Raw genomic sequence first — 10688 nt, forward strand, 5'->3', positions numbered from 1 at the left:
AAAGCATGATTTAGTATAATATAATGACACTTGATCAACGTGATTATATTACAGTAAGTCATGCTGAGTTTCTAATGGAATGTGATAAAGGTTCACAGATCATACCCTCATCATGAACCATGTTACATAACTCTTTCATTCTATTTGACCTCTAAACTATCAAGAAAATATTTTCTTGATGACTCGGTCTTTTTCGGATATTCTGGTAATTTGACAAATCAAATCGTGCTATTACCTTTCCTTTCTACTTTGTATATTATGATCATTCGAAACTCCATACCTACGAATTCTGGACCATTATTCGCTTAACTTGAAGTCGGGAAGAAGAAACAAAAGCATGGAACTCTGAAATAGAAGGAAAAATATAAAGCCCAATAACAACACAGAAATTACAAACCGTGTATATCTATGCGAATAGCAAGATAAAGACACGGGAGAATTAGAAATACTATAACCCCAAGGTAATAGTAGAAGTGAATAAATTCCTCCGGTGGTAAATGGAAAAGAAGAATGACGGATATGAAAGTTAGGAGTATATCAAGAATCAGAACGGGATGGAGCATATTGATGAATGCTTTAAAGTATGAATTAAGGGAAAAAGAATAGAAGGTGTAAGCTATGGAAATAAGGAAACGAAGGGAATGAATTTATAGTGAAATATCTGACAGAGCAATCGAGGCAGATCATCGCATTTAACCAAAGAAGATCCTAATTTCCTTAATTTCTGAAGAATCAAATTTTATTACGAAGATTTTCCCTAAATCCCTTGAACTCCGAAAATCAACCCTATCTACGTCAAAAGATATGACGAAACTTTATTTTCTTATTTCACTCCTTTGCGATAGCTTCACTCGTACTCTTCACATAATCAAATTGTTTTATCTATATTACTCAATGATGATAAAAACTCTAATTTTCAGCTCATATGCGTCATGAAAACATACTTATTGTTAGCCATGACCATCCCAATCAAATTTCGGGACGAAATTTCTTTAACGGGTAGGTACTGTGACAACCCGAAAATTTCCGACCAAATTTAAACTTTATCTTTATATTATTCTGACACGATAAGCAAAGTTTGTAAAGTTGAATCTCAAAAATTTTGTAACTACATTCATGTAATCAATTACCCTTTGACCGTGCTAGACGATTCACGAACATTTATGTATGTATAGATATGTATTAATTGAAAATGTTAACAAAGTATTATATGTATAATACTTTACATGAACGTATTTGTTTCAATATAAGTTTATTATAATTATCGATGAGATTAAAAGATAATTTCAAATGATTGAATTATCAGATACATTGTTGTAGTGACCCGAACTTTTCCATGTTTATATATATTAATTGAGATTGATGTTTACATGATTAAATGTTTCCAACATGTTAAGCAATCAAACTTGTTAAGACTTGATTAATTGAAATAGGTTTCATATAGACAATTGACCACCCAAGTTGACCGGTGATTCACGAACGTTAAAACTTGTAAAAAAACTATATGATGACATATATATGGTTATATATATAGTTAACATGATATTATGATAAGTAAACATATCATTAATTATATTAACAATGAACTACATATGTAAAAACAAGACTACTAACTTAATGATTTTGAAACGAGACATATATGTAACGTTTATCGTTGTAACGACATTTAATGTATATATATCATATTAAGAGATATTCGTACATCATAATATCATGATAATAAAATAATTTAAAATCTCTTTTGTTATTATAAACATTGGGTTAACAACATTTAACAAGATCGTTAACCTAAAGGTTTCAAAACAACACTTACATGTAACGACTAACGATGACTTAACGACTCAGTTAAAATGTATATACATGTAGTGTTTTAATATGTATTTATACACTTTTGAAAGACTTCAATACACTTATCAAAATACTTCTACTTAACAAAAATGCTTACAATTACATTCTCGTTCAGTTTCATCAACAATTCTACTCGTATGCACCCGTATTCGTACTCATACAATACACAGCTTTTAGATGTATGTACTATTGGTATATACACTCCAATGATCAGCTCTTAGCAGCCCATGTGAGTCACCTAACACATGTGGGAACCATCATTTGGCAACTAGCATGAAATATCTCATAAGATTACAAAAATATGAGTAATCATTCATGACTTATTTACATGAAAACAAAATTACATATCCTTTATATCTAATCCATACACCAACGACCAAAAACACCTACAAACACTTTCATTCTTCAATTTTCTTCATCTAATTGAACTCTCTCAAGTTTTATCTTCAAGTTCTAAGTGTTCTTCATAAATTCCAAAAGTTCTAGTTTCATAAAATCAAGAATACTTTCAAGTTTGCTAGCTCACTTCCAATCTTGTAAGGTGATCATCCAACCTCAAGAAATCTTTGTTTCTTACAGTAGGTTATCATTCTAATACAAGGTAATAATCATATTCAAACTTTGGTTTAATTTCTATAACTATAACAATCTTATTTCAAGTGATGATCTTACTTGAACTTGTTTTCGTGTCATGATTTTGCTTCAAGAACTTTGAGCCATCCAAGGATCCATTGAAGCTAGATCCATTTTTCTCTTTTCCAGTAGGTTCATCCAAGGAACTTAAGGTAGTAATGATGTTCATAACATCATTCGATTCATACATATAAAGCTATCTTATTCGAAGGTTTAAACTTGTAATCACTAGAACATAGTTTAGTTAATTCTAAACTTGTTCGCAAACAAAAGTTAATCCTTCTAACTTGACTTTTAAAATCAACTAAACACATGTTCTATATCTATATGATATGCTAACTTAATGATTTAAAACCTGGAAACACGAAAAACACCGTAAAACCGGATTTACGCCGTCGTAGTAACACCGCGGGCTGTTTTGGGTTAGTTAATTAAAAACTATGATAAACTTTGATTTAAAAGTTGTTATTCTGAGAAAATGATTTTTATTATGAACATGAAACTATATCCAAAAATTATGGTTAAACTCAAAGTGGAAGTATGTTTTCTAAAATGGTCATCTAGACGTCGTTCTTTCGACTGAAATGACTACCTTTACAAAAACGACTTGTAACTTATTTTTCCGACTATAAACCTATACTTTTTTTGTTTGGATTCATAAAATAGAGTTCAATATGAAACCATAGCAATTTGATTCACTCAAAACGGATTTAAAATGAAGAAGTTATGGGTAAAACAAGATTGGATAATTTTTCTCATTTTAGCTACGTGAAAATTGGTAACAAATCTATTCCAACCATAACTTAATCAACTTGTAATATATATTATGTAATCTTGAGATACCATAGACACGTATACAATGTTTCGACCTATCATGTCGACACATCTATATATATTTCGGAACAACCATAGACACTCTATATGTGAATGTTGGAGTTAGCTTTACAGGGTTGAGGTTGATTCCAAAATATATATAGTTTGAGTTGTGATCAATACTGAGATACGTATACACTGGGTCGTGGATTGATTCAAGATAATATTTATCGATTTATTTCTGTACATCTAACTGTGGACAACTAGTTGTAGGTTACTAACGAGGACAGCTGACTTAATAAACTTAAAACATCAAAATATATTAAAAGTGTTGTAAATATATTTTGAACATACTTTGATATATATGTATATATTGTTATAGGTTCGTGAATCAACCAGTGGCCAAGTCTTACTTCCCGACGAAGTAAAAATCTGTGAAAGTGAGTTATAGTCCCACTTTTAAAATCTAATATTTTTGGGATGAGAATACATGCAGGTTTTATAAATGATTTACAAAATAGACACAAGTACGTGAAACTACATTCTATGGTTGAATTATCGAAATCGAATATGCCCCTTTTTATTAAGTCTGGTAATCTAAGAATTAGGGAACAGACACCCTAATTGACGCGAATCCTAAAGATAGATCTATTGGGCCTAACAAACCCCATCCAAAGTACCGGATGCTTTAGTACTTCGAAATTTATATCATATCCGAAGGGTGTCCCGGAATGATGGGGATATTCTTATATATGCATCTTATTATTGTCGGTTACCAGGTGTTCACCATATGAATGATTTTTATCTCTATGTATGGGATGTGTATTGAAATATGAAATCTTGTGGTCTATTGTTACGATTTGATATATATAGGTTAAACCTATAACTCACCAACATTTTTGTTGACGTTTTAAGCATGTTTATTCTCAGGTGATTATTAAGAGCTTCCGCTGTCGCATACTTAAATAAGGACAAGATTTGGAGTCCATGCTTGTATGATATTGTGTAAAAACTGCATTCAAGAAACTTATTTTGTTGTAACATATTTGTATTGTAAACCATTATGTAATGGTCGTGTGTAAACAGGATATTTTAGATTATCATTATTTGATAATCTACGTAAAGCTTTTTAAACCTTTATTGATGAAATAAAGGTTATGGTTTGTTTAAAAATGAATGCAGTCTTTGAAAAACGTCTCATATAGAGGTCAAAACCTCGCAACGAAATCAATTAATATGGAACGTTTTTAATCAATAAGAACGGGACATTTCAGTTGGTATCCGAGCGTTGGTCTTAGAGAACCAGAAAATTTGCATTAGTGTGTCTTATCGAGTTTGTTAGGATGCATTAGTGAGTCTGGACTTCGACCGTGTTTTCTTTAAAAATGATTGCTTAACATTTTTGTTGGAAACTATATATTTTTAACATATGAATATTATGTGATATATTAATCTCTTAACGTGTTTGATATTATGTGATAGATGTCTACCTCTAGAACAAGTCCCATTGACTCACCTAATAATAATGAAGAGTCAAATGTAAATTGGAATGATTTGTGGACTGATTCACAAGTTCCCGAAGAGGAACCGGAAGAAGAGTCGGAACCGGAAGAAGAATCGGAACCGGAAGAAGAATCGGAACCGGATGAAGAAATAGAACCGGTGGGGGAAATAATAAAACGGTTAAGTAAAAGAAAATCCTCAACCAACCGACCAAAGTTAATTATGGTCAATGGTGTTTCCGCCAAGGAAGCAAAATATTGGGAGGATTACCAATTCTCCGATGAATCGGATTCCGACGAGAATTCCGATGATGTTATAGAAATTACCCCAACTGAATTTAAAAAGGCAAAAGAAAATAATAAGGGAAAGGGCATAAAAATAGAGAAATCTAATTCCAACCCCGATGAACTTTATATGTATCGTCAACCCCCGAAGTCCTTAAGTTGTAACAATGACCCGGGAACCTCTAAACCACCAGGTTTTTCTAAACCAATGTGGACAACGACGGCTCGTATTAGGGGAACATCATATATCCCTAGAAACTTGGCAAAACGAACCAAAACCGAAGAAGAAGAAACGAGCGAGTCGGAATAAGATAGTTGTATTCGTGTGGTGTAATATATGGAATATATTGTTCTTATGCTTTATGATATATGTAAAAATTGCTTGTATTAATAAGTATTTTTTTTATGAATCTAACTCTTGTCTATTTTACAGTTTAAAAACACAAAATGGATAGACAACCCAATATTTTAAGAGACCTACCCGGAGACATGATTGATGAAATCTTGTCTAGAGTCGGCCAGAATTCTTCGGCACAACTATTTAAGGCGAGATCAGTTTGTAAGACATTCGAAGAACGTTCCAAGAATGTCTTGGTTTATAAGAGACTTTCGTTTGAAAGATGGGGGATATCACATTGGGAAACCCATAAGTTACGATGTGTTTACTTTGACGCATATATTGCGGGGAACCCAAATGCTATTTTACGCAACGGGTTAAGAAATTATTTTGACTCAATATATCCGAATATTGGACTTCGTGATTTAGAAAAAGCGGCTAACATGCAACATAAAGAAGCATGTTATGCTTACGGATTAGTAATGTTCGCTTCTCACCAAAGTGAGAACAAGAACATCGGGCTACAACTATTAAACAAAACGTTTCCACAAGTGACGGAGTCGGTAATTGGGGTAAGAAATGAGGTTTTTAGATTATTACGGGACTGTTGGACATTACGTAACCCTCGTCCCTTTGATGACGTTACAACACGCTGTCTTATCAACGGCCATAACGGTTATGTTGCACAAGACCAAGGATGGGAAGTAGTCCTAGTAAAACCAGAATGCATGACTTGTTTCTGGACGTATGAATTACGTGTCTTTATTGCCTTTGCTGAACGACTTGTGTACTAGCTAGAATTGTCTTCACAACTATCTTGTATCAAAGTTATTGTGTGCTATATTTCATGCTTTATGTAAAATAAGCAGTATTGTAAGTTTGTAAAATATTGTATAAAAGTTTGAACGCGAAATATTATTATAATCAGTTTTTCATATAGAATTGTAGTAGTTGAATTGTATATTAGCTACTAAGTATGAACTTAACGGGTAGGTACTACCCGAATTTAAACTTATAAAACGCTAATATGAAGAAAAAGCTTTTATAAATGAGTTCATATTATGCTACGAAATACTATTAACTACTCTTAATATTCTGTATGATTAACTTGTTCCATTTAACTATTTTGAAGGAAATGGCACCGACTACTCGACACACCGTGAATATGAATGAAGAGGAATTCCGTACTTTTCTAGCTTCAAACATAGCCGCAGTACAGGCTGCGCTACATACCAACAATAACCTTGGATCTAGCAGTACAGGAAATCGTGTAGGATGCACCTACAAAGAATTCACTGCCTGCAAACCTTTGGAATTTGATGGAACCGAAGGACCGATCGGATTGAAACGGTGGACCGAGAAGGTTGAATCGGTGTTTGCCATAAGTAAGTGTACTGAAGAGGACAAAGTGAAGTACGCTACGCATACCTTCACAGGTTCTGCGTTAACATGGTGGAATACCTATCTAGAGCAAGTGGGACAAGATGATGCGTACGCACTACCGTGGTCAGCATTCAAGCACTTGATGAACGAGAAGTACCGTCCCAGAACCGAGGTCAATAAGCTCAAGACAGAACTTAGAGGGTTACGAACCCAAGGATTTGATATTACCACGTACGAAAGACGATTCACAGAATTGTGCCTATTGTGTCCGGGAGCATTCGAAGATGAGGAAGAGAAGATCGACGCGTTTGTGAAAGGATTACCGGAAAGAATCCAAGAAGATATAAGTTCACACGAGCCCGCCTCCATACAACAGACATGTAGAATGGCTCACAAACTAGTGAACCAGAATGAAGAAAGAATTAAAGAACAGACTACTGAAGAGGCCAATGTGAAGCAAGTCAAAAGAAAGTGGGAGGAAAACGGTGATAAGAATCACCAATACAACAACAACAGCAATTACAACAATAATCGCAACAATTATCCCAACAATCGCAACATCAATCGCAACTACAACAAACGGCCCAACAACAACAACAACAACAACAACAACAGCAACTACAACAATCATCCCAACAACAATAATAACCGCAACAACAACAACAATCAGAAGCAACTATGCCAAAGGTGTGAAAAGAATCACTCGGGGTTCTGCACCAAATTTTGCAACAAGTGTAAAAGAAATGGTCATAGCGCGGCGAAGTGTGAGGTCTACGGACCAGGGGTTAATAGAACGAAAGGAACAAATGGTGTCGGAACGAGTAATGGCGGAGCAAGTAGTGTCGGAGCAAGTTATGCCAATGTAGTTTGTTATAAATGTGGAAAACCAGGCCACATTATTAGAAATTGCCCGAACCAGGAGAACACGAATGGACAAGGCCGTGGAAGAGTTTTCAATATTAATGCGGTAGAGGCACAGGAAGACCCGGAGCTTGTTACGGGTACGTTTCTTATTGACAATAAATCTGCTTACGTTTTATTTGATTCGGGTGCGGATAGAAGCTATATGAGTAGAGATTTTTGTGCTAAATTAAGTTGTCCATTGACGCCTTTGGATAGTAAATTTTTACTCGAATTAGCAAATGGTAAATTAATTTCAGCAGATAATATATGTCGGAATCGAGAAATTAAACTGGTTAGCGAAACATTTAAGATTGATTTGATACCAGTAGAGTTAGGGAGTTTTGATGTGATAATCGGTATGGACTGGTTGAAAGAAGTGAAAGCGGAGATCGTTTGTTACAAAAATGCAATTCGCATTATACGAGAAAAAGGAAAACCCTTAATGGTGTACGGAGAAAAGGGCAACACGAAGCTACATCTTATTAGTAATTTGAAGGCACAAAAACTAATAAGAAAAGGTTGCTATGCTGTTCTAGCACACATCGAGAAAGTACAAACTGAAGAAAAGAGCATCAATGATGTTCCCATTGCAAAAGAATTTCCCGATGTATTTCCGAAAGAATTACCGGGATTACCCCCACATCGATCCGTTGAATTTCAAATAGATCTTGTACCAGGAGCTGCACCAATAGCTCGTGCTCCTTACAGACTCGCACCCAGCGAGATGAAAGAACTGCAAAGCCAATTACAAGAACTTTTAGAGCGTGGTTTCATTCGACCAAGCACATCACCGTGGGGAGCTCCTGTTTTGTTTGTCAAGAAGAAAGATGGTACATTCAGGTTGTGTATCGACTACCGAGAGTTGAACAAACTTACCATCAAGAACCGCTACCCACTACCGAGAATCGACGACTTATTTGATCAACTACAAGGCTCGTCTGTTTATTCAAAGATTGACTTACGTTCCGGGTATCATCAAATGCGGGTGAAAGAAGATGATATTCCAAAGACTGCTTTCAGAACACGTTACGGTCATTACGAGTTTATGGTCATGCCGTTTGGTTTAACTAATGCACCAGCTGTGTTCATGGACCTTATGAACCGAGTGTGTGGACCATACCTTGACAAGTTTGTCATTGTTTTCATTGATGACATACTTATTTACTCAAAGAATGACCAAGAACACGGTGAACATTTGAGAAAGGTGTTAGAAGTATTGAGGAAGGAAGAATTGTACGCTAAGTTTTCAAAGTGTGCATTTTGGTTGGAAGAAGTTCAATTCCTCGGTCACATAGTGAACAAAGAAGGTATTAAGGTGGATTCGGCAAAGATAGAAACTGTTGAAAAGTGGGAAACCCCGAAAACTCCGAAACACATACGCCAGTTTTTAGGACTAGCTGGTTACTACAGAAGGTTCATCCAAGACTTTTCCAGAATAGCAAAACCCTTGACTGCATTAACGCATAAAGGGAAGAAATTTGAATGGAATGATGAACAAGAGAAAGCGTTTCAGTTATTGAAGAAAAAGCTAACTACGGCACCTATATTGTCATTGCCTGAAGGGAATGATGATTTTGTGATTTATTGTGACGCATCAAAGCAAGGTCTCGGTTGTGTATTAATGCAACGAACGAAGGTGATTGCTTATGCGTCTAGACAATTGAAGATTCACGAACAAAATTATACGACGCATGATTTGGAATTAGGCGCGGTTGTTTTTGCATTAAAGACTTGGAGGCACTACTTATATGGGGTCAAAAGTATTATATATACCGACCACAAAAGTCTTCAACACATATTTAATCAGAAACAACTGAATATGAGGCAGCGTAGGTGGATTGAATTATTGAATGATTACGATTTTGAGATTCGTTACCACCCGGGGAAGGCAAATGTGGTAGCCGATGCCTTGAGCAGGAAGGATAGAGAACCCATTCGAGTAAAATCTATGAATATAATGATTCATAATAACATTACTACTCAAATAAAGGAGGCGCAACAAGGAGTTTTAAAAGAGGGAAATTTAAAGGATGAAATACCCAAAGGATCGGAGAAGCATCTTAATATTCGGGAAGACGGAACCCGGTATAGGGCTGAAAGGATTTGGGTACCAAAATTTGGAGATATGAGAGAAATGGTACTTAGAGAAGCTCATAAAACCAGATACTCAATACATCCTGGAACGGGGAAGATGTACAAGGATCTCAAGAAACATTTTTGGTGGCCGGGTATGAAAGCCGATGTTGCTAAATACGTAGGAGAATGTTTGACGTGTTCTAAGGTCAAAGCTGAGCATCAGAAACCATCAGGTCTACTTCAACAACCCGAAATCTCGGAATGGAAATGGGAAAACATTACCATGGATTTCATCACTAAATTGCCAAGGACTGCAAGTGGTTTTGATACTATTTGGGTAATAGTTGATCGTCTCACCAAATCAGCACACTTCCTACCAATAAGAGAAGATGACAAGATGGAGAAGTTAGCACGACTGTATTTGAAGGAAGTCGTCTCCAGGCATGGAATACCAATCTCTATTATCTCTGATAGGGATGGCAGATTTATTTCAAGATTCTGGCAGACATTACAGCAAGCATTAGGAACTCGTCTAGACATGAGTACTGCCTATCATCCACAAACTGATGGGCAGAGCGAAAGGACGATACAAACGCTTGAATACATGCTACGAGCATGTGTTATTGATTTCGGAAACAGTTGGGATCGACATCTACCGTTAGCAGAATTTTTCTACAACAACAGCTACCATTCAAGCATTGAGATGGCGCCGTTTGAAGCACTTTATGGTAGAAAGTGCAGGTCTCCGATTTGTTGGAGTGAGGTGGGGGATAGACAGATTACGGGTCCGGAGATTATACAAGAAACTACCGAGAAGATCATCCAAATTCAACAACGGTTGAAAACCGCCCAAAGTCGACAAAAGAGCTACGCTGACATTAAAAGAAAAGATATAGAATTTGAAATTG

This window comes from Rutidosis leptorrhynchoides, chromosome 10 (genome assembly GCF_046630445.1).
Source record: "Rutidosis leptorrhynchoides isolate AG116_Rl617_1_P2 chromosome 10, CSIRO_AGI_Rlap_v1, whole genome shotgun sequence".
NCBI classification, from domain to species: Eukaryota; Viridiplantae; Streptophyta; class Magnoliopsida; order Asterales; family Asteraceae; genus Rutidosis; species Rutidosis leptorrhynchoides.